The following is a 23,561-nucleotide window of genomic DNA, read 5'->3' on the forward strand; positions in this document are numbered from 1 at the left end:
AACAATGTGGTATACCACATTAAAGTTTTATTTCTTAGGCATTACAACCGACAAATGTAAAATCCTTCCCAAAAATATTGTGGAACAATGTGGTACACCACATTCAAGTTCCATTTCTTAGGCATCACAACCGACAAATGTATAATCCTTCCCGAAAATATTGATTGGAACAATGTGGTATGCACATTAAAGTCCCATTTCTTAGGCATCACAACCAACAAATGTATAATCCTTCCCGAAAATATTGATGCAACACTGTGGTATACCACCTTAAAGTTCCATTTTTTAGGCATCACAACCAACAAAAGTTTAATCCTTCCCAAAAACATTGATGGAACAAATTGGTATACCACATTGAAGTTCCATTTCTTAGGCATCACAACCAACAAATATGTAGTCCTTCCCTCAAATTATTGAGGTTATATCTAATGTTTATGTTGTTTGTATTCTAGAAAAAAATGAGTTTAAATAGATCTTACAAAATTATTTAAGTAAGCAGTCTTGTGCATATATATATATATATATACCTCCTCGGAATCCCGTCGCTGCCTCCACTACCAGGCCTCCACCACTTCCTCCATCGCCAAACCACCACACACACGCCCACCATTTTCACCAAACACACAGTCACACACCACCAAGCAGGGACATAAGTAGGATTTTAGTTTGATGGAGGCCGATAGACTAAGTCATACAAATAAATTTTACTACCGAAAAATATGAAAATAATTTCACCCACGCGCTACTTCTATAATTTATTCATTAATAATGACAGCTTAAAAATACTTCCACGGTTACTAAATCCTGTTGAGACAGTTCAATTTTGTGCATAGGAAAAATGATTGTGTGCCTTACTGTCAGTTCAATTTTGTGCCGACAGTCTGCCAGAATATCATGTACGGTTCCTAAATTTTCCTAAAAGGTGTTTTAGCTTTGGCAGGTCGTTTGCATCTTTCATACTAATGTCTTGGCACATTAATATGTTTATGACGGTCTCAGACAATCCCATGAAATAGAAAGAGAATTACCTGCATATTTTTAAACGAAGCTCGCCTTTTTAACCATCCAATTTATTCCCTCCTTCATCTCAATAATCACGTTATCCTGCAATTCAATATCAGAAAAGCATCATATTTTGTCAAATGTTATATGAACTCTTCACTTTTTCTTTAGAAATAACTAATCTATTACGTCATAAGAAATCCAACTATAAAATTGAAAAATTAACAAATAAGAGTAGAGTTAATAAACTGGATGCTCTGTCAATTCTACGAAGATTCTCTGTCAATTACACTCAATCTATCAAAAGCAAACTGAGATTGGACATTCTTGTTCAAGCGGTAAATTGATGAATAACTGCAAGTAGGCATTAGATGTCTGGTCAACATTTCAAGTTATTAGTGTTGACTACAACTTGGGTGAATTTTTACACCCAAGTCTCACTGATTTTATTTGCCGATCTATGCAGATACAGTCTAGATAAGGCTTCCCGGTGACCCCGACTGCAAAGGATTCAGACAAACAACCTTAAGGCTGAAACCCTGCCCTCTCACTAGAAGTCTAGTTGAAACAATAAAGTAGAGTTAATAAATACTGAGAAACACATAACAGCAAATAATCAAAATGGATTTTGCGATAATTATCACTAAAAGTAGAATTTAAAAAGAAGAAGCCAACTTCATCAACTAATGTGATTGCATACACCTAGATAAGCTTTGCGACCTGTAATCAAAGAGACCTTAGGCAATAAGCTTGTGCTTGTTTGGAAGGATTACCACAAGTGATTGAAGCATGTCGTTTACAGAAAAAATATTTAGTTAGGGTAGTCTCAGTATAAGGGCCAGTTATCGCAATGTAACATATTATTGTAAGGAGCTAGAGGCTTAGAGCTAGTATAATTCTTATATTCACGATGTAAATAGATCATTACCCGTCTTGAGCAATTAGTTATTCTATTTAGAAACCAGAATGGCTTGGTGACGAAATAAATTTCAATTCAAGCTTCCAAACTTATGAGCAAACCTCGTAATGGAGTTTCCTGAGGAGAAACTTATAGGCCAGACCATTTATTTTATGAGTGATGAATTACCAATATCCCCAGGCATGTATTAACCTCAAGCAATTGAAAAAAAACTGGAACACATGATTTCTTCGATACAACATGCACTATCGATATTATTTAACTAGTAGTGACGTGAGAAACAAGCTGCAGATACTGTACCATTAATATGAACTTATTTAGGTAATGTGATTCAACTAGAAAGAGAACTCACCTTTCTAGCCTTCTTCTCTCCCTCTTTCACCTCAATAATCATCTTCAACATCTTGGCAATCAAATAAGAAAATTAATCTTCGTAGTTCTCGTTGACAGATGCAAGTTGAACTCACTGATTTTCTTGAAAATTCAAGCTATGAAAACTGAAAAACAAACTGATTCCAGTATTTGCATCTCTGCAGCGTGGACAATTCTCTACATATTTTCAAGTGCAAATGCAAACTATAACTGCCAAATAGACTATTGAGGAAAAGTCAATCAAAAACTAAAAGTACTTCTAAATTGTAATGTAAATCAAGCAATCTGGAGGAAATTGACTATCCTTCTTTCTCCTTCACTGTTTTTTTGTTCGAAAATGAAAAAGAAAGTACACACTAGGCCGGCATGATTTCCTCTCGCCATTGGGAAAAACAGATTTTTGCTTGATTACCTTAAGAGAAATCAATTTACATCTCAAGGTCAAAATCTAATTTCGATGTCAAATCTCAATGTTGAAACATGAGACAACAATAAAATTGAAATCAATAAATATGGAGTTTATTCACGAAGGCTTTTATACTACAGTCTAATTTATTCTCTGATCTAAGAGAGATTAATTGCTCCGTGAATACCAAAATCTAATTTCCCAGGCCTGATAGAACTTAATTCAGTGAATCCTTCTTGAAGACTAACACAAAAAAAAACATGTATAAGCTCACTGACTCTCCATTATAGAAGAGATATTAGACGCTAAGCTTGTTCTTGTCTGGAATGATCATTGTAAATGATCGAAGCAATTATTGTGTTTACGAATCAGATTGGCTTAGCAACGAACTAATCTCCAGTTCTAATTCCGAACTTAAGATGCAAACCCCTCACAGATGCTCTTGTAAAACTATTGTACAAACTGATTCTCTTCAGATTTCAAAAATGTTTTTAAACTGAAGAAGACAAATGTGTGATCTTTACGGCTATTCAGTGATATATCTCTTACTTATCCGAAACAAACTTGATAGGCATTCCACAATTACTGATGGTAGGGTATTGTCCAAGATCATAATAGTAAGCATCATTCGAACCACCACAACATTGTTAGTACCCACGAAAAAAATTGTAGATGATCATATAGTAAGCATAATACCCACTGGTAGAACTATTTGAATTACAGGTTAAAATATAGTATTACTCTAGTGTTCTCAGCTGCAAATCTAATTGAGCTATGCAGATATCAGAAAAGCATTTGGGTTCTCATAAAAAGTAACTAATCAATCACGATACAAAACATTCCAACTATGAAACTTGAAAACACAGATTCGAATTTGAAACTTTACAGCAAAGTCCAGAAGAAAATCTATAAAGATGTCAAGAAATTTCTCCTAAATCTTTCAAGTGCAAACTAAATTGCCAATTCCGATCGAAGCAGTTAACCAATAAATAACTGCGACAGAGACTACAACTTAGGTGAACTTTTACACCTGAGTCCTCATAAAGCTTTCGGTGTGTCTGAGACCCACAAATGTACCGGGACAAACGGATCGTGACCCCTTAAATTCAACTCCTAATAGAAGGAATCTAGTTAATATCCGTATACGAAGTAAGATTGTTACAAAAACCAAGCAATTCAGACAAAACTAGCGGACCTTATTTCTTTATCACTGCTTTTTTCTTCCACGTCAACAAACAAGACAATTACAAGGCCAAAATGCAAGGTTATTTACGGCAGACCCATTTACATACGAGAGTTCAAAATTTGATTTTATGTGAAACTATAAAATGAATCGTAAACTGGTCGCCTATGGAACGTTTTGTAGTCCATTACTCCATTACATTCTCTACTATAGGAGATAATTGCTCTTAATTAAAAAAAACCAATAAGTGACCTCCCAGCTTTGAGCTAGCATATTTAGCAGCTCCTGAATATGAATGCAGATACCTGATAAGCTTGTGACTTAGGGGTCTCTGTAATAAAATCGACATCGTGCGAGAAGCTTCTGCTTGTTTTAGGGGATCATCCATAATGATTGAAGTTGTCATCCACACTAACAATATGTTAGTTAGAATCATCCTTGTATAAGGATCTATGTATTATAATGCAACATAGTGGACATTGTTTAACAGTTAGAGCTACAAAATTGAACATTTCACGATTTTAGTAGATTACCCATCTCGACCAGTTTGTTCTTCTCTTACGAAACAGGGTGGCAAAATGATTTCCGATTCTAACTTTCAACTTTTAATGCAAACCTCTTGATAGAGTCTAGAGTAGATATCTGAAGATATAACATGCCCTTTATTTTTAACTAGGGCACTCAAGATATGACAAACATACCCAAAATTACCTGCACAAGAAGCTCACCAATTTGGCCATGCAAAAGCAGATGAACTCTTCGATTTTATTAAAATTTCCATCTACAAAAGCTGAAAACAACTGATTCTAGTACTGACATCTTTGCAGCCTTGTCAATGCTTTTGAACTTTTCAAGTGCAAACTAAATTGCTTACTCCTGTTTAAGCCATCAACCGATCAATAACTAAAAATACATGTCAGTTTTACAGTCCATATTATTAGTATTAAGGACAAATATTTATTTCTTAGGCAACGCAACTGAGAAATGTATAATTCTTCCAGAAAATATTATAGAACAATAAAGTATACCACATTAAAGTTCCATTTCTTAGGTATCAAAACCAACAAATGTATAATCCATCCCAAGAATATTGAAGGAAAAATATGGTAAACCACATTATACTACCATTTCTTAGGCATCACAACCGACAAATATTTATTTCTTCCCAAAAATACACATGGAACCATGTGGTATACCACATTAAAGTTCCATTTCTTAGGCATCACAACCGACAAATGTATAATCGTTCTCGAAATTATTCATGGAACAATGTGGTATACCACATTAAAGTTCCATTATTTAGGCATCACAACCGACAAATCTGTAATCCTTCTCGAAAATATTGATAGAACAATGTGATATACCACATTTAAGATCCATTTCTTAGGCATCACAACCGACAAATGTATAATCCTTCTCGAAAATATTGATTGACCAATGTGGTATACCACATTAAAGTTCCATTTTCTTAGGCATCACAGCGGACAAATGTATATTCCCTCCTGAAAATATTGATGGAACAATGTGGCGTACCACATTAAAGTTTCATTTCTTAAGCATCACAACCAACAAATGTAAAATCCATCCCGAAAATATCGATGGAACAATGTGGTATACCACATTAAAGTTCCATTACTTAGGCATCACAACCGACAAATATATAATCCTTCCCGAAAATATCGATGGAACAATGTGGTATACGACATTAAGGTTCCATTTCTCAAGCATCACAACCAACAAATGTAAAATCTTTCTCGACGAAACAATGTGGTATACCACATTGAGGTTCCATTTCTCAAGCATTATAAACCGACAAATGTATAATCTTTCTCTCAAATGTAGACGGAACAATGTTGTATACCACATTAAAGTTTTAATTCTTAAGCATCACAACGGACAAATGTATAATCCTCCCTCGAATATTGATGGAACAATATACTACATAGCACATTGAAGTTTCTTACGCATCACTATTATGAAGCAGGTGCAGTAGTGTAAATAAGAAAAAAAAAATCAATTATTGGGTAAAACAAGACATATACACCATGTCTTAAGCATCAATCCCCAGGATTGTGGAACCCTTCCCTTAATTATTGGTGGACAAATAGAATATATGTACTTGCATAAGGGAATATCGAAACTTCTTTAATAAAATGATATAACAAGTATGTGATAGGACAAGAAAGCAACATGTCTTCTAGTAATGATAGCTACGCTTAATGAGTTGCAAGAAAGGAAGACAACAACAACTTTATATAGAAAAAGTGATAGTCAAGAACCAAGAGTGAAGACTTTGAATTCATCGGTACCATCAAGAAAATCAATTAGAAGATCTTGTTCTTCCAAGTAAAAAAAATGTGATGGTCAATGCTTAGGTTTTTATGCAATTCCGTAGAACAAATCAAAGGAAAAACCTGAGATTTAGGAATTGAACATGTTATTCTAGAATTACCACTGATAGTAAATAAACAACCCATAAACTCATTTAAGTAGGCTATCCCAGCTCCTTCGTTATAATGGAAGTTCCAATAGAATTACCATTGATAGTAAATAAACAACCCATAAACTCATTTAAGTAGGCTATCCATGAAATATGAAACCACTATGTACGTTATGCACCTTTTTGATAATTATCTAGGGCGAAATTCTTTTGTTTTAGCTCAGGATTTTCACGACCATCAACTAAGAGGCTACAGACTAAAGCTGAAAAATTTTCTAATTCTAAGTAATAGGAATCCCCGAACTACCATTTTCTCTCACTGTGCTACTTATCCTTTCACAGAAACCAAGTAAATCCATTAATATACTTTTTTACAATCTCTCATCAATTAACGCGATAGAGTTCTCTTAAACCTTTAATGCCACTAATACTGTTAATAGACACTAATAGTCTAATAAAACATCAGTGTTCACATAGTTGTAACCAACTTACATATCTCTGTTACTATTCCCTTATCTATTTCATATATAAAGAATATAATACTATACTTGACAAATGAGCCCTGACACACTCAGCATCGGGTGAAGGTAGATTCATTTTTTTGTATCAAACAAGTACATCCACATAAAACATTTCATGGTAGATATGGTAACTGCCACTGGAAGGAAAAGATAACTAAAAGAAAGGAACACAAATTAAACTGACAGAGATTTCTAACCTTGATATTTGCACAAAGGTCTTCCATTTAGTTATCTGGTATCTGCACACAAAATCCATCTCAATTAAGGCAACACTATGATCCAAAACATCAAATTCATCGTATTTCCTGCTCTGTTTATATTTTGGTGGTAACCAGGGGCTCTCTAAGGTTGTTTACTTGTTTCAAAGATGTTTTGCTCAATCAAATGTCTCAATTTGTTTGAAATTAGGTATGAGTTCCTACCCAAGACACCTCAGAATGATATTTGAACCTTGTCATAAATTCCTTCCACCGCCACTTGTGCATCCATTTCTCATAATGTATGCAAGGAATGAAACTTCGGTTTCGGTGGAATTTCGGTCGACCCAAAAGTGGAAATGTTTCGTGGAAACGTTTCTGTTAGTGTGGAAGTTTTACAAAACCACAAAAATAATAGAAATATATTAGAATTGTATATACTAATATATTTTATCCATCATGAAGCCTAAAGAGAACATTGTTATAATTATAGTACTATTATGGATGAAAATAGTTTATATGAGGGGCAAAAAGGAAAAAAAGTAACGGATTTGTTACAAATCAGAAGGTTTGAGGTGTAAATTGCAATCACATAGTTAGGTCAGGGTCAAATGGCAAATCCATAACATTAAAAGACTTGAAGGCAAAATAACTACAAAGGGAGGTAAAGGCGCCCTCCGTAAATGTCAAAGGCGTCTGCCTTGAGAGAGGTGCCTTTTACAATTACGGGGGCGCCCTTAAAACTTCCCTAATAGATTAGGGTTTGAAGAACAGTTTCTTTTTTCATCGTCTTCTTCCTCTGGCCGCCCACTTTCTCTCTCTAGGGTTTCATATGAAATCTTCGAACCTAGCTGTAATTTCATAAATTACATGTTATTTATTGTTAAAGTTTCATACTTTATTTCATTTTTTTTAATGCATTGTATCAACAATGTTCTTCCAAAAAGACATAATGCAATAAGTTTGTTCATCGTAACTAAAATACCAGCCACCGATGCTCTTGTATGAAGAATCAGGTACCACAATGCAGCATACTTTCTTCACAAAGAAGGGCTGCTATTATTGAACAATTACAAATTCAGTTTATTCTTTTTTGAATCAAACTGACTAAGCGACAAAAAAAGAAAATCCATTAGGATGACGAATGACCAACATCCACGGGTTATATATTTCTAAAATGTCTGATGGGCTAAGAACCAACGACCAACCTCCATGGCATGGTCTCCTTGATACAGCATACATAATATGAGCCTTAATGATCTCTTTTGTTCTTACTGAAGTTTTCTATCAATTGTTACCATCCTATGATAACTTCTTTTTCTAATGACTATGTCCATATAGTCTGTATATGATCTGTCCTAATCCTCTCAGGCGTTACTATTGAGTAATTCGTAAGATGACATATTGCAAATGAATATGCAACTGATAACAAACATTACAAGAACCAAGTTATACATGAAAGACTACCTTGCAACCCCTGACTAGCTTCCACCAAGCACAATTAAGGCATTATAATGGAAGATGCAGCATCTCAACCAAATGGGTCAATAGGCGAAATTTTTTTTGATTGGCTCGCTTGTTATGGCATTTCGTAACACAAGGAACAAATCAGATGCTATTGTACAAATTGTGTAATCCCAATGGTTGTTCAGTAACGTATCTCTTAATCTCCTTATCCTGTCGTAAACTATCGTTCATGTTCGTACGCATCAGCAAACCAAAAAAGCATAAATCAAGCAACAAAAACTGAAAACTATTATATTATAACTATATTATAATATAGTTGAATTCAACAGGCAAAATCGTGCACGACTTAAATCACCACTATATTTGTTAGTGTATCAATGATCAAACTCAACAAGTTCTATTTCTTAAGGATCACTACCCAAAGATGTACTACCCCTACCTCGGTTATTAAAATTCCATTTTGTAAGCATCACAATCGACAAATTTCCAATCCTTCCCTCAGTTATTTTAGGAACAATATTGCATACCACATCGAAGTTTCATTCTTAAGCATAGGACCCACAGATGTATAATCTTTCCCTCGGTTATTAATACTTTATTTCTTAAGCATCACTACCCACAAATTTATAATACTTCTCAAGCTTATTAAAGTTTTGTTTTTTTAAGCGTCCCTACCCAAAGCAAGGAATGAAAAGTCGACATATTTTGGTCGAAGTTGCCGAAATATGTCGGTTTTCCTAATTAGGTAGACAGAAACACGCTTACAGAAATTTTTGGTAAGATTTCGGTCGAAACATGAAGAAATGTCGACATTTCTTATCTAAGAAGGAAATCAAACAGAAAAGGTAAGAAACCCTGAAGAGTAAGAACCCCTAAAGAGTAAGAAACCCTAAAATTAAAGGAAATTGAACCATAACTACTTACCAAGTAAAAGAAATCCAGCAGTAAAGGAAGAAAATCGAAAATTGGAAGGAAATTTTAAGAGATTTTCTTCGATTTTGAATTCTATAGAGAGAAAGTAAAAACCCCTAAAAACTATCGAGGAAGACGAGGAAAGAGTATAGAGTTTCAAATAAAAACCCTTTGGGAAGATGTATAGGCGCCTCCCGTAAGTGTTGAAAGCGCCTCCTTCCCTAATTGTTCTGGGATCTGGAGCGCCTTCCACCCTATTAAGGGGCACCTATAAAACTTCCCTATTTGTTTTTTTTTGTGCTACTATCAACAATTAATTCATTGTATCTCCTTGTCTAACTGTGCGATTACATATTAACCCCCAAACTAACCGTTTTGTTATAAATCTGTTTAACTTTTCTCACTTAAGCCCCTAATATCAACTATTTGTAACTAGTCATTGTAACAATGTAATTTTTAGGCTTTATTATCGACAATAATTCAACTTACCCCATTAAACTGATTGTGTGATTGGGTATTATATACATTCCTAACATATTTCTATCATTTACGTAGTTTTGTCAAACTTCCACACAGACCGAAACGTTTCGTGGAAACGTTTCCACTTTTGGACCAACCGAAATTTCCACCGAAACCGACATTTTATTCCTTGACCCAAAGATGAATAATTTTCCCCTTAATTATTGATTGAAAAATATGGAATCTACATTGAAGTTAAATTTTTTAAGCATCACTATAGGCAGATGGGAATATATTGTATTGCTATACCACGTTAAAGTTCCATTTCTTAAGCATCAAAACCGACAAATGTAGAATCCTTCCTTCGAATATTGATGGAACAATGTGGTATAACACGTTAAAGTTTCAATTCTTAAGCATCACAACAGAATTACGTATAATTCCTCCCTCGGATATTGATGGAACAATAGGGTATATACCACATAAAATTTTCATTTCTTAAGTATCACTATCGACAAAGGTATAATCCTTCCTCTATTATTGATGGTTAAATATAGTATACTATATTATAGTTCCATTTCTTAAGCATCGCTACCGGCAAATGTATAATACTTCCCTCGATTATTGATGGAACAATAAGATATATCACATTAAATTTACATATATTCAGCATCGCTACAGACATACGTATGATCTTTCCCTTGATTATTCATGGAACACTATGGTATATACCACACTCCCATATCTTAAGCATCACTACCCTCAAGTGTGTAATCCTTCTCACGATTATTGATTTGAAATATATGGTATAACACATTAAAGTTCCATTTATTAAGCATTATAGCCAACAAATGTATAATCCTTCCCGTAAACATTAATTGGACAATGTGGTATACCACATTAAAGTTTCATTTCTTAGGCATCACAACCGACAAACGGATAATTCTTTCCTCCATTGTTGATAGAAATATATGGTATGCTACATTAAAATTCCATTTCTCAAGCATCACAACCGACAAATGTTTAATCCTTCCCTCGAATATTGATGTAAATCAACAACATTGAAGTTCCATTCCTTAGGCATCACAACCGACAAATGTAAAATCTTTCTTGAAATTTTTTGATTAAAACAATGTGGTATACCACATTAAAGTTTCATTTCTTAGGCAAACGTATAATCCTTCACAAAAATATCGATGGAACAATGTGGTATACAAAATTAAAGTTCTATTTCTTAGGCATCACAACCGACAAATGTAAAATCTTTCCCAAAAATATTGTGGAACAATATGGTATTCCACATTGAAGTTCCATTTCTTAGGCATCACAAACGGCAAATGTATAATCCTTCCCGAAAATATTGATTGGAACAATGTGGTATGCACATTAAAGTTCCATTTCTTAGGCATCACAACCAACAAATGTATAATCCGTCCCGAAAATATTGATGCAACACTGTGGTATACCACCTTAAAGTTCCATTTTTTAGGCATTACAACCAACAAAAGTTTAATCCTTCCCGAAAACATTGATGGAACAAATTGGTATACCACATTGAAGTTCCATTTCTTAGGCATCACAACCAACAAATATGTAGTTCTACCCTCAAATTATTGCGATTATATCTAATGTTTATGTTGTTGTTTGAATCCCGTCGCTGCCTCCACTACCAGGCCTCCACCACTTCCTCCATCGCCAAACCACCACACACACGCCCACCATTTTCATCAAACACACAGTCACACACCACCAAGCATGGACATAAGTAGGATTTTTGTTTGATGGAGGCCGATAGACTAAGTCATACAAATAAATTTTACTACCTAAAAATATGAAAATAATTTCACCCACGTGGTACTTCTATAATTATTCATTAATAATGACAGTTTAAAAATACTTCCACGGTTACTTAATCCTATTGAGACAGCAAGTCTGAATTGCGTCCATTGTGCATAGGAAAAATGATTGTGTGCCTTAGTGTCAGTTCAATTTTGTGCCGACAGTCTGCCAGATTATCATGTACGGTTCCTAATTTTTCCTAAAAGGTGTTTTAGCTTTGACAGGTCGTTTGCATCTTTCATACTAATGTCTTGGCATATTAATATGTTTATGACGGTCTCAGACAATCCCATGAAATAGAAAACAAAATAACCGCCAAGGTTACAATATACTCGGCCAGAGTTTTTTATGCGTGATTGACGACTATAGACATTATGTAACTAATAGTGATAAGTGATGAGAGAGCAACTGCAGTTACTATACGACTGATATGTTTAACTAGAAAAGAATTACCTGCATATTTTTAAACGAAGCTCGCCTTTTTAACCATCCAATTTATTCCCTCCTTCACCTCAATAATCATGTTATCCTGCAATTCAATATCAGAAAAGCATCATATTTTGTCAAATGTTATATGAACTCTTCACTTTTTCATTAGAAATAACTAATCTATTATTGTAGAATTATATTTCTTAGGCATCACAACAGACAAATGTATAATCCTTCCTGAAAATATTGATTGGAACAATGTGGTATGCACATCAAAGTCCCATTTCTTAGGCATCACAACCAACAAATGTATAATCCTTCCCGAAAATATTGATACAACACTGTGGTATACCACCTTAAAGTTCCATTTTTTAGGCATTACAACCAACAAAAGTTTAATCCTTCCCGAAAACATGGATGGAACAAATTGGTATACCACATTGAAGTTCCATTTCTTAGGCATCACAACCAACAAATATGTAGTTCTACCCTCAAATTATTGCGATTATATCTAATGTTTATGTTGTTGTTTGTATTCTAGAAAAAAATTATTGCAGCCTTGTCAATGCTTTTGAACTTTTCAAGTGCAAACTAAATTGCTTACTCCTGTTTAACCTATCAAGCGATTAATAACTAAAAATACATGTCAGGTTTACGGTCTATATTATCAGTATAAAGGACAAGTCAATCAAAAACCATAAAATTATGCTCAAGTTGTAACCTACATCAAACAAATTTTTCTCCTAAGCAGTTTTTCGTCAACATCAAGAGAGGAGATCTATAACTATTTTCGAAGCGATGCTTCTCGAGTCACCAAAACAAATATTTATTTGTTTACCTATTAGAGGAATCAACTTACATTCCTATATACTGAAGGAGAAAACTGTCTCGGGTTTACACCAATAAGCTGAATTTCCAGCCTTTAAGAATGTTGATTCAGCGCCTCCCAGAAGACATAATCAGTTTTTTCATCGTAAATAAAATATCAGCTAGCGACTCATGTATAAAGAATCAAGTACTACAATGCAGTATACTTTGTTTAAAAGGAAGAGCTGTGAACAATTTGTACAAATTCAGTTTATACTTTTTCTGAATCATATTGAGTTAGTGACAAAAAAGAAAGTCCATTAGGATCATGAATGACCAACATCCCCAAGATTATACATTTCTATAATATCTGATGGGCTAAGAACCATTGACTAACCTCCATGACATGGTCGCCTTCAATCGGTTATTTATGAAAATATATGGTATACCACATTAAAATTTCATTTCTCAAGCATCACAACCACAATTATATAATCCTTCCCCCAACTCTAATGGAATAATATGGTATACCATGTTAGAGTTCTGTTTCTTCGGCATCACTACACAGGTATGTAAAATCTTTCCCTCGATTATTGATGGAAATATATGGTAAACCACATTAAAGTTCAATTTCTTAAGCATCAAAACCGACAAATGTATAATTTTCCCCTCGATTATTGACGGAAATTTATTGTATTGGTATACCACATTAAAGTTCAATTTCTTAAGCATCACAACCGACAAATGTATAATCTTTCCCTCGATTATTGAAGAAAATATATTCTAATGGTATACCACATTGAAGTTCCATTTCTTAAGCACTGAAACCGACAAATGTATAATCCTTCCCTCGAATATTGATGGAACAATGTGGTATACCATGTAAAAGATTCAATTCTTAAGCATCACAACCGCAAAATGTATAATTCTTCCCTTGAAAATTGATGGAACGATATGGTATGTAGCACATTAAAAATTCATTTCTAAGACATCGCTATCGACTAATCACAAATGTATATTCCTTTTTCGATTATTGATAAATAAATGTATAATCCTTCTCGAAAATATTCATTTCTAAGGCATCACAACCGACAAATGTATAATCCTTCTCGAAAATGTATAATTCTTAAGCATCACAACAGAATTACGTATAATTCCTCCCTCGAATATTGATGGAACAATAGGGTATATACCACATAAAATTTTCATTTCTTAAGCATCACTATCGACAAAGGTATAATCCTTCCTCTATTATTGATGGTTAAATATGGTATACCATATTATAGTTTCATTTCTTAAGCATCGCTACCGACAAATGTATAATACTTCCCTGGATTATTGATGGAACAATAAGATATATCACATTAAATTTACATATATTAAGCATCGCTACATACATACATATAATTTTTCCCTCGATTATTCATGGAACACTATGGTATATACCACACTCTCATATCTCAAGCATCACTACCCTCAAGTGTGTAATCCTTCTCACGATTATTGATTTGAAATATATGGTACAACACATTAAAGTTCCATTTATTAAGCATTATAGCCAACAAATGTATAATCCTTCCCGTAAACATTGATTGGACAATGTGGTATACCACATTAAAGTTTCATTTCTTAGGCATCACAACCGACAAACGGATAATTCTTTCCTCCGTTGTTGATAGAAATATATGGTATACTACATTAAAATTCCATTTCTCAAGCATCACAACCGACAAACGTTTAATCCTTCCCTCAAAAATTGATGGAAATCAACAACATTAATGTTCCATTTTTCAAACATCACAAGAGACAAATGTATAATCCTTCCCTCGAATATTGATGGAACAATGTGGTATACCAAATTAAAGTTCCATTTCTTAGGCATCACAACCGACAAATGTATAATCCTTCTCGAAAATATTTTGGAACAATGTGGTATACCACATTAAAGTTTTATTGCTTAGGCATTACAACCGACAAATGTAAAATCCTGACCAAAAATATTGTGGAACAATGTGGTACACCACATTGAAGTTCCATTTCTTAGGCATCACAACCGACAAATGTATAATCCTTCCCGAAAATATTGATTGGAACAATGTGGTATGCACATTAAAGAGTCAGAGTCTTGTGCTTGCATTTGTGTTTGTGTATTTGTGTCTTTGTTTGTGTTCATATAACTGTTCAGTTTTTGGTATTTATTATTTGTCGCTCTTGGCAATTATTTTTGTATGTGGTCCCACTGATATATAACAATCATTAAGCTAAAAGCAAAAAAAAACGAAAAGTAAGAAACCAAGCCCTTCATCAGCACTTCAGCCTTGTTCTAAATAGAGCATCTTGAAAACCCTGAATTTAGTAAAAAATGGGTTTACATTGTCAAGTCATTTACAAAAAGCTTCGTATTAACAGACTGAGATGTTGCGTTAAGAATAAAATGCTTCCTGGACCCTCTTAATTATTTTGAGTGTCTTATATATGTCTGTTGTGTTTGAAGAGAATAACTGAATGTTTATATGGTAATAAAGAGTTTTCTTAGCATGTTTTAGACTTTGTTTTCATCTTCCGTGATACAGCAGGTTGCGTTCGATGATGTGCTGAGAAACCATCTTGTTGTAGCATGCAATGTTTTTATACTTGCTCCGAAATTTAATGGCAACTATATTTTTGTACATTTCCATTCTTTGGAGGTGGATTCAAAATTCAAACTGGCATATGATAAGGTTTCTCTTCTTGTCGTCACAGGTATTTCGTCCCTTTTTTGACATTGACTTTTTATAGTCTTCTTCTTAGTTCATATATTTCTATCAACCTTATCCATGACATGAGCTATTAAGAGTTTGGACTTTAAAAAGTAATATAGAAGGAAAAAAACTATGGTTCGTGTTTGGGGTGGGGGGGGGGGGGGGTTCACTGAAACGTGACTAGGAAGAATACGTGTACAGTTCAACCATTGCAACAGTGGTGTGGATTCCCTATTTTTGTATGTTTCTGGCTTTAGATTTTTAGAATGATCGCAACTCGGACTATATGACTTAATCTTAGGAATCTACGAAAGTAAAATTTTAATATGTCTATGGGCATTCAATCTCCATAGCTTTTGAAAGTTTTGGTCATTAACTTGATAATTTTAGGTAACATCTTGTAGGTACAGGAGACACAGATTCTCTTGTGAATGAGAAATGGCGTTCAGTAATGTTTTTTTTGTTTCTTGACACTCTGTTTGTTTTCCTTTTTTTCATATCGTGCAAAAATTTCGGTGAAGCCAGCAGAAGATGATGTAATGAACATTTGTTGTAGTCAGTATGCTGGGCATGAATTTTCCGTACTAAATTTGTGTGGGATTTTTGATATTTTCCTTTATTTTTGGCAAGTATGCTGGCGAGAAAACACACCTTAAAGGATGCTCAGACAAATGCAGGCCCAAGGGTAGAAGAAAACAACTCTTATAGCCTGGTATTTTGGGGTTATCTTCGATCTATGGTTATCAGATGTATATTCATAATTCCATTTTCTTACAAACATTTGTTTTTCAATTACTCTTATAGCAGAAGAAACGACTCTTATAAGCCTGGGATAAATGGAGGCCCAATATCAGAAGGAACAACTCTATGTTGAGTCGAATCATATTATCAAGCTTTTTAGCTTTGTAAAGAGCATTTCATGCTCTATAAATACCAATCGCCATATTTTCATCGGAAAATCTCAAACAAAACTTAAATGTCAGCTCTCTAATATGTAATTTTATTGGACCAAAAAAAGGCAATTGTAAAATTAAAGTCAAAAACAATTTTGACTTCTTTTTCTTCATATTTGTAGCTACAAGCGAATGTAGAGCATATCACTTACCTTATCAAATCTACGAGTGCTTGTGGTAAAAAGGTAAGGTTGTTATGCACATGTTCATCTCTCTCTCTCCTTGTTCTTGTTGTTTGATATTACATGTTCTTGATGAACATTTAACTTACATGTGTATAAAACTATAAATACATGTTATGTAGGATATGAGTGCCAAGGTGGTCGAGACCTCTATAGTGAGCTGATGGCACTTTCGAGGATATGGCAATTATGTGTCGCCATTGTTGTATGTATTCATGTATCCTTTCTTCTATTTCATTTGTTTTTTTATATCTTATCTCAGTTGATAACTACGATTGTTAATCTAATAAGACATTCTAAAAATGTTTATGAAGCGAAGTCGTAAGTAAGCTTCAAGAAAGGAAATTAAGAAACGCATTTAAATGTATTGAGTCCAATAAAATTAAAGACCACCGTTGGACCCCTGTCTTTTTGAACCATTAATGGTTTTTATCTATATAGGTGATCACATAAAGACAATATTTGTCAAGTAACCGTCTGGGATCCCTTCTGGATTGTAAATTGTTATGTAGATGAGTCAAGTATCCATGTTTTTGTCCATGTGTTTAAACACCTGTGGACACGACAGGAGAAAGCGGGAAAAAAGATGCTCGAAGCTATTCTATTGACCTTTCAGATATAGATCCCAACTCAAGTTGGGGCCATGAGTTTGTATGTGTTTGTGCTTGTGGATGTTGTTTTTGGTGTTTGTGGTTGGGTTTGTTCTTTGTATTTATGTTTGTTGTTCGGGTTCATAAGTGATCGTTTGTGCGTAAGTGGTCCTGTTCATGTATGTCTTTAATTGGTGGTTGTGTTTGTGTATTTGTGTGTTCGTCTGTGTTCGTATAACTTTTCATTCCTGGGTTTATGTTTGTTTTTGTATGTGGTTGTGTGTGAGGTCGCGAGTGTGGTTATGTTTGGTGTTTGTGGTAGTGTTTGATTTTTGTGTTCGTTGTCTGTGCTCGTTTAAATGTTTGGTCGCTTGTGCATTTTTATTTGTGTTCCTATTCATATTTGTGTCTGATTTGTGGTTTTGGTTGAGTTGTCGGAGTCTTGTGCTTGCATTTGTGTTTGTGTATTTGCGTGTCTGTTTTGGTATGTTCAGATAACTGTTCAGTTTTTGGTATGTATTTTTGTTTCTCTTGGCAATTGTTTTTGTATGTGTTTGTGGTTATGTTTGGTGTTCGTGATTGTATTTGGTGATTGTGTTTGTGGGTGTTTAGTTTTTGTCTTTGAGTTTGTTCTTTGTGCTCGTATTTGTGTTTGTTTGTGCGTTAATATTTCTTTTTGTGTTTGATTGGTAGTTTTGTTTGACTCAGTGTTGGAGTTGGTGCCCGTCTTTGTTTATTGTGTTCGTATTTTTGTTTCTATTTGCCTTCATTATTCTGTGTGTTGGAGTGGCGGTAGTGTGTGACGCTCGTTGGAGTTTATTTGTGTCCACATGTTCTTGTACGTATTCAAGGGTGGATGCATATTCATTTCATGTACACATTTTACATTAATATTCGTTCCAGAATTTGATACTACCTCACTGACAACCATATTTAACTCCACCTATCCAAGTTTTGTACTTGGTGAACCTGAAATAGGTGGAAATGTTTTTAAGAAAAATGTCCCATTAGAGTTTAGATAATGAGTTCACGAACGAGTTTTACTAGTCAAATTCGGGTCTTTCCATGCACTTCAAGATTCTGGCACTGTTGGAGGAGATTTAATTTCCAGATCGTGTAGTTTTGCGTATGGAGATATGCCCACGGACCAAATGAATTATCAGGATTTCAGGTATAGAATCAAATTTTAGTGATGATTTTTGTTTGCTTCTTTCCTTTTATCCTCGAAGAAGATTTCATCTACATGGTTGCTTTGCAGATGGATACTGCTAGGAACCTGGAAGCTCTGGTGAGCCTGCTTTCAATGGTAAGGGAAATTGTGTAGCTATCACATTTCAGTCCCTGAAAAATGCAGTTTGGTGTTCCTTATTGTACTCGCCATGTTCATTTCGGATTGGAAATGGAGAACGTAGATGAGTAATGTTCTCTCCAACCATAAATGAAACACGCCTTTGTAACCGAAGTCTCATTCGCGGATCTCCAACTCTTAGGCGCTGAAGTGCTTTTTCGTATTGCCTAAACGTGGGATTTTCATAGTAAATCATGGAATACAAGAACTCTTATACACAATCTATCACATCGGCGACGTAGCACTTCCGAATGTGCATGTTCTTGATAGAGATCAGCTCGCATAAATTGTGTGTGACCCGACGTTGTGCTCTATTACGAGTATTCTCTGGTTTGACTTGTGCATTATTGTTAACTTTATCCATCTTAGTATGCTCTTAGAATACTCAAAATCTAACCCGATTTTGTAAAAATTTGGTGATAAAGTTTTGAAATTTGGAGAACAAATTTTGTGGGTTTGTTTACTCAAGGTATGAACCCATTTATATACACTCAAGGTATGGTACTATGGTCAAGGATGTGACCTTATTATACAAATACCATACCTAGAATATCTAAAATGAAGTTTTTGAGTTTAAAGCTAAACAATAACTAGGAATCTCTTTAGTCTTCCACATTTTGTTCTATCATTCTTCTAGTATTGTATGATTGCTCATTTTAACTTCATAATTTATGATAGGGTTATTTCCCAATAACCCCCAACTTTGTAACCAGTTTCCTGCCTAGCTCCCAACTTTATCAAAAATACCCGAATGACCCTCAAACTTAAAAAAAAAAAATTTACTCTCTCCGTTAACGAGTCATCATTACTCTCTCCTCCATCTCATCACCTCATCGTCTTCACCGGCAAAGGTCGCTGGCCGACCAATTTTTCGACCGGCGACCTTCAAACCTAAAAAAAAAAATTCTTCTTCTTCGTCGGTCTAGTTTCCAAGATCGACGGTCGTCGGCGAAGGGTGTATACCCTTTATGATTCGTTATCATTTATGATTCGTTATCATTTATGATTCGTTATCATTTATGAAATTTCTATTTATAGATAATTCTCAACTAATATTATCAACTAATCAGAATGGTTCGTTATTAGACCATGGTATTTGATTCGCCAAATACATCAACATCATTATTGTATACCCTTTCGTATGTATGGCGCAACCCAATCCCTGTTTTTCAAGTTTCTAATCTCTTACTTTTTTTGAATCTAAATATCTAAATAATAGGAAATTCGCTCTTGACAGTGTTATATGTTGTATATGTAAATCCTAGATGTAAAACTATCCGGAATTCGAACCTGAAGGGGTATAAAACAAGTAGGCAGAAATCGATATGCTGAAAAACTACGACCAATGTGATAGAAATAATGAATCATAAATAGAGTTCAAGTTCGAATTCCATAGATAATATGGATGGGATCATTTATAATGATAGAGAAATGAAACACTCCTTCATGATTCTTATCCATCTACTTGATATTTTGAAAATAGGTCGGTGAAACTTGAAAATTCACTCATTGAATGAGTAAAGAGTAAAGAATTGAATTGGATTCGGTTGGATGGTACCAACGAAATCGAGTACTAACTCCTATTTCTTATTGAATTAACCGATCAACTTGCTATCGGACATTTTTTTATTTGGCTTGTAAAAAATTTCGACATATTTCACTTTATTTTTATTATGAAAATCAATCCTACTACTTCTGGTCCTGGGGTTTCCGCACTTGAAGAAAAAAACCTGGGGCGTATCGCTCAAATCATTGGTCTGGTATTAAATGTAGCCTTTCCCCCGGGTAAGATGCCTAATATTTACAACGCTTTGGTAGTTAAGGGTCGAGATACTGTCGGACAGCAAATTGATGTCACTTGTGAGGTACAACAATTATTAGGAAATAATCGAGTTAGAGCTGTAGCTATGAGTGCTACGGATGGTCTGACGAGAGGAATGGATTGATACGGGAGCTCCTCTAAGTGTTCCAGTCGGTGGGGCGACTCTAGGACGAATTTTCAACGTTCTTGGAGAGCCTGTTGATAATTTAGGTCCTGTAGATACTCGCACAACATCTCCTATTCATAGATCTGCGCCTGCCTTTATACAATTAGATACCAAATTATCTATTTTTGGAACAGGAATTAAAGTAGTGGACCTTTTAGCTCCTTATCGACGTGGGGGAAAAATAGGACTATTCGGGGGGGCTGGAGTGGGTAAAACAGTACTTATCATGGAATTGATCAACAACATTGCCAAAGCTCATGGAGGGGTATCCGTATTCATTATGAATAAAGGCTCATGATCAAGAGCCTTCTCCCTATCCTCATCAAGGGAAAATCGAATAAGGATACAGAATCACCTTAAAGAGTTAGCTTCATTTCACCTTTAGGCTTCCAAGCCTTAACAAGAGCATTGAGAACAGCTGGATAAGAGAGGCGAGTACCCACAAATGAACCAACAAGCCAGGACTCACACTCTCTTCTTTCTTCCTCAAAATCAGACACAGAGAAGTCAACCACTGTTTTACCCTCAAGAACAGTGGGAGCAGTGTACACCAATGGAGTTCGAACAGTAGTCTTCTTACGCAGAAATAATGAAGCCCAGTCAGGCCGATGAGGATAAGCACCCTCAGCAGCTGACTGATCTGATCCCTTCTCACCAGTAGCACTCTGTTTTGGCAAAGAATCAGATCCAAACGAACCTGGTTCTTCACCACCAGGTGAAGGGAGAAAGAGCGTCGTCTCCCCCTTACCCGACATTTCCTCCAAAGAAGGTCGTGCCATGAATCAGGGAGACAATCAATCACTATTTCCAAGACCAGTAATCATTGTAGTAAGTCTCTCCAACAAGAGACAATCCAACAAGAAATGAGAAGAAAGCAAGAAAGAGGGAAAAGCTATGGTGCTAGGCATTGTGAAAGTTACCAGAGGTGACTGGGCCAAGGAAGTGGAATGGTGCTCTTCTATGTTTAGAGGGAAGGATGGCATTGCTCTCTTAGGCAGGTTGGCTTTGAATGGGTTTATCTATCACATTTGGTGGGAGAGGAATAGGAGAGTGCATTTGGAACCTGCTAGGAGTAGCCAAGAGGTGTTGGGGCAGATCATTGCTGATGTGAGGATGAAAGCTCAATCTGTAGTCATCAAAGGTGTTGATTCCATGAGAGGCAGGAGGGTTGCTGATGAGTGGAATCTTGATTTCCATTTTGCTATTCCTGTTGTTGTGGAGTTAAAGTGGCAGGGACCTGAGGAGGGTGTTGCTCTTATCAATTCAGATGGGTCTTTTGCTGTTGACAGTGCTGGCTATGGTGGTGTTGTGAGGAATCATTTTGGAGAGGTTTTTGCTGCTGTGAGGGGAAAAGCTACTCCTAAATCAGTGCTCTATCATGATTTCAGGGTATTGAAGCTGGGTTAAGGCTGGCAGCTTTGCTGAGGTTATCTAAGGTTGTGATTGCCACAGACTCCATGGTGGCCTGTTCCTTTCTCACTTCAGATCACTTGATCCCTCCTTGGGAAGCTAGTTTTCTATTTAGGAAAATCAAGAAGCTTATGGCTATGTTTGAGTTCAGCAGGGTGCAGCATGTTTTTAGAGAATTGAACCAGGTGGCTGATTGGCTCTCCAAAAGCAGACCAGTTGGTGAAGAAGAAGTCTTGTGGCCAGATGATATTGAGCCTGAGTTGGTGCAGCTTATTGAAGATGATAGGCTTGGAGTTGTCAGGAGAAGAACTAAATGATGCATTTGATTGTTTTTATAAGTTTGTGTGAGTTTTTGTTTATTTTTGGTATGGTGGGTTATATTTTGTATCTTGGGGGATTTTATGGGTATGTTAGGGGAGTGTTTCCTCTAAAGGGCATAGGCTAGGTCTTTTTGTTTTTTGACTGTTGTTTTTTGGTCTGGCTCCCTTAGCCTGCTGATTAATACCAAAAAAAAAAAGATTTAAGAACTCCTGTACTCTCTCTTTATTTCTCTTTTCACCAAAACTAAGTTCTGTTAAAGAAGAAGAAGATAATTTATAGAATTTTGCCTCTCTCTACAATTCTCTCTTTAAAAGAAGAAAATGAAAACACTGTTTACAGTTCTCTCTGTCTCCAACTCTCTACTCTATTTTCTTTTTTTTTTGCATTGATAAGCAGGCTAAAGGCGCCAGGCCGAAAAACAGAGAAAACCTAAACAACTTAGCCGACACCAGTCGGAGCAAGCCCACCCCAGAACCTTAACAAGGTAACAAAACAGAGCACCAAAAGCAAAGACATCATAAGGACATAAAGACCCATACAAAAAGACATCAAAACAAAATTATTACTCATCATATACATCTAGTATAAACAGTACCACACTTGTCTTCATCAATAAGCTGCTCCAACTCGGGGTCCAAAGAACCAGGAAACAACACTTCTTCCTCAACATCCGGCCAATGCTTAGAAAGCCAATCTGCAACTCGATTGGTTTCCCTAAAGACATGATGAATAGTACAAGAAGTAAACCCACTCATAAGCTGCTTAATCTTCTGATAAAGAAACACTACTCTCCAAGGAGGAACCAGCCTATCCGAGCTAAGCAAAGTATAGGAGTTCATGGAATCAGTAGCTATGCTCACCCTAGGCAATTGAAGATCTCTGGCAAGCCTTAAACCAACCTCTATGCCTTGAAGTTCATGCCACAACACTGAAATAGGAAGAGACCTCCCTCTAGCTGCAGCTATAATAGAGCCCTGATGATTTCGAATAACACACCCATATCCCCCACCAGCTGAAGAGTAGGCACCATCAGTATTAATAAGGATCAGCCCAGGCTCAGGCTTTTGCCACTTAC

At 35.4% G+C, this 23,561-nt stretch overlaps 1 long non-coding RNA gene across 2 annotated transcripts; it reads right to left on the reverse strand.

Moving 5' to 3' along the window:
- Window positions 1-341: 341 nt before the first annotated feature.
- LOC147549021 (uncharacterized) lies at window positions 342-14,802 on the reverse strand. 2 transcript variants are annotated; one of them, XR_015236914.1, is made up of 4 exons: window positions 8,508-14,802; window positions 7,041-7,082; window positions 2,274-2,324; window positions 342-1,104 (listed from the first exon to the last, which is right to left on the reverse strand). It is a non-coding gene; the product is annotated as an uncharacterized LOC147549021 (long non-coding RNA). The 2 variants fall into 2 exon arrangements; XR_015236915.1 differs by lacking the exon at window positions 2,274-2,324.
- Between the last annotated feature and the right edge of the window lie 8,759 nt (window positions 14,803-23,561).

Source organism: Eschscholzia californica, unplaced genomic scaffold (assembly GCF_041429995.1).
Source record: "Eschscholzia californica isolate CP2 unplaced genomic scaffold, dmEscCali1.0.p SCAF_3, whole genome shotgun sequence".
Classification (NCBI taxonomy): domain Eukaryota; kingdom Viridiplantae; phylum Streptophyta; class Magnoliopsida; order Ranunculales; family Papaveraceae; genus Eschscholzia; species Eschscholzia californica.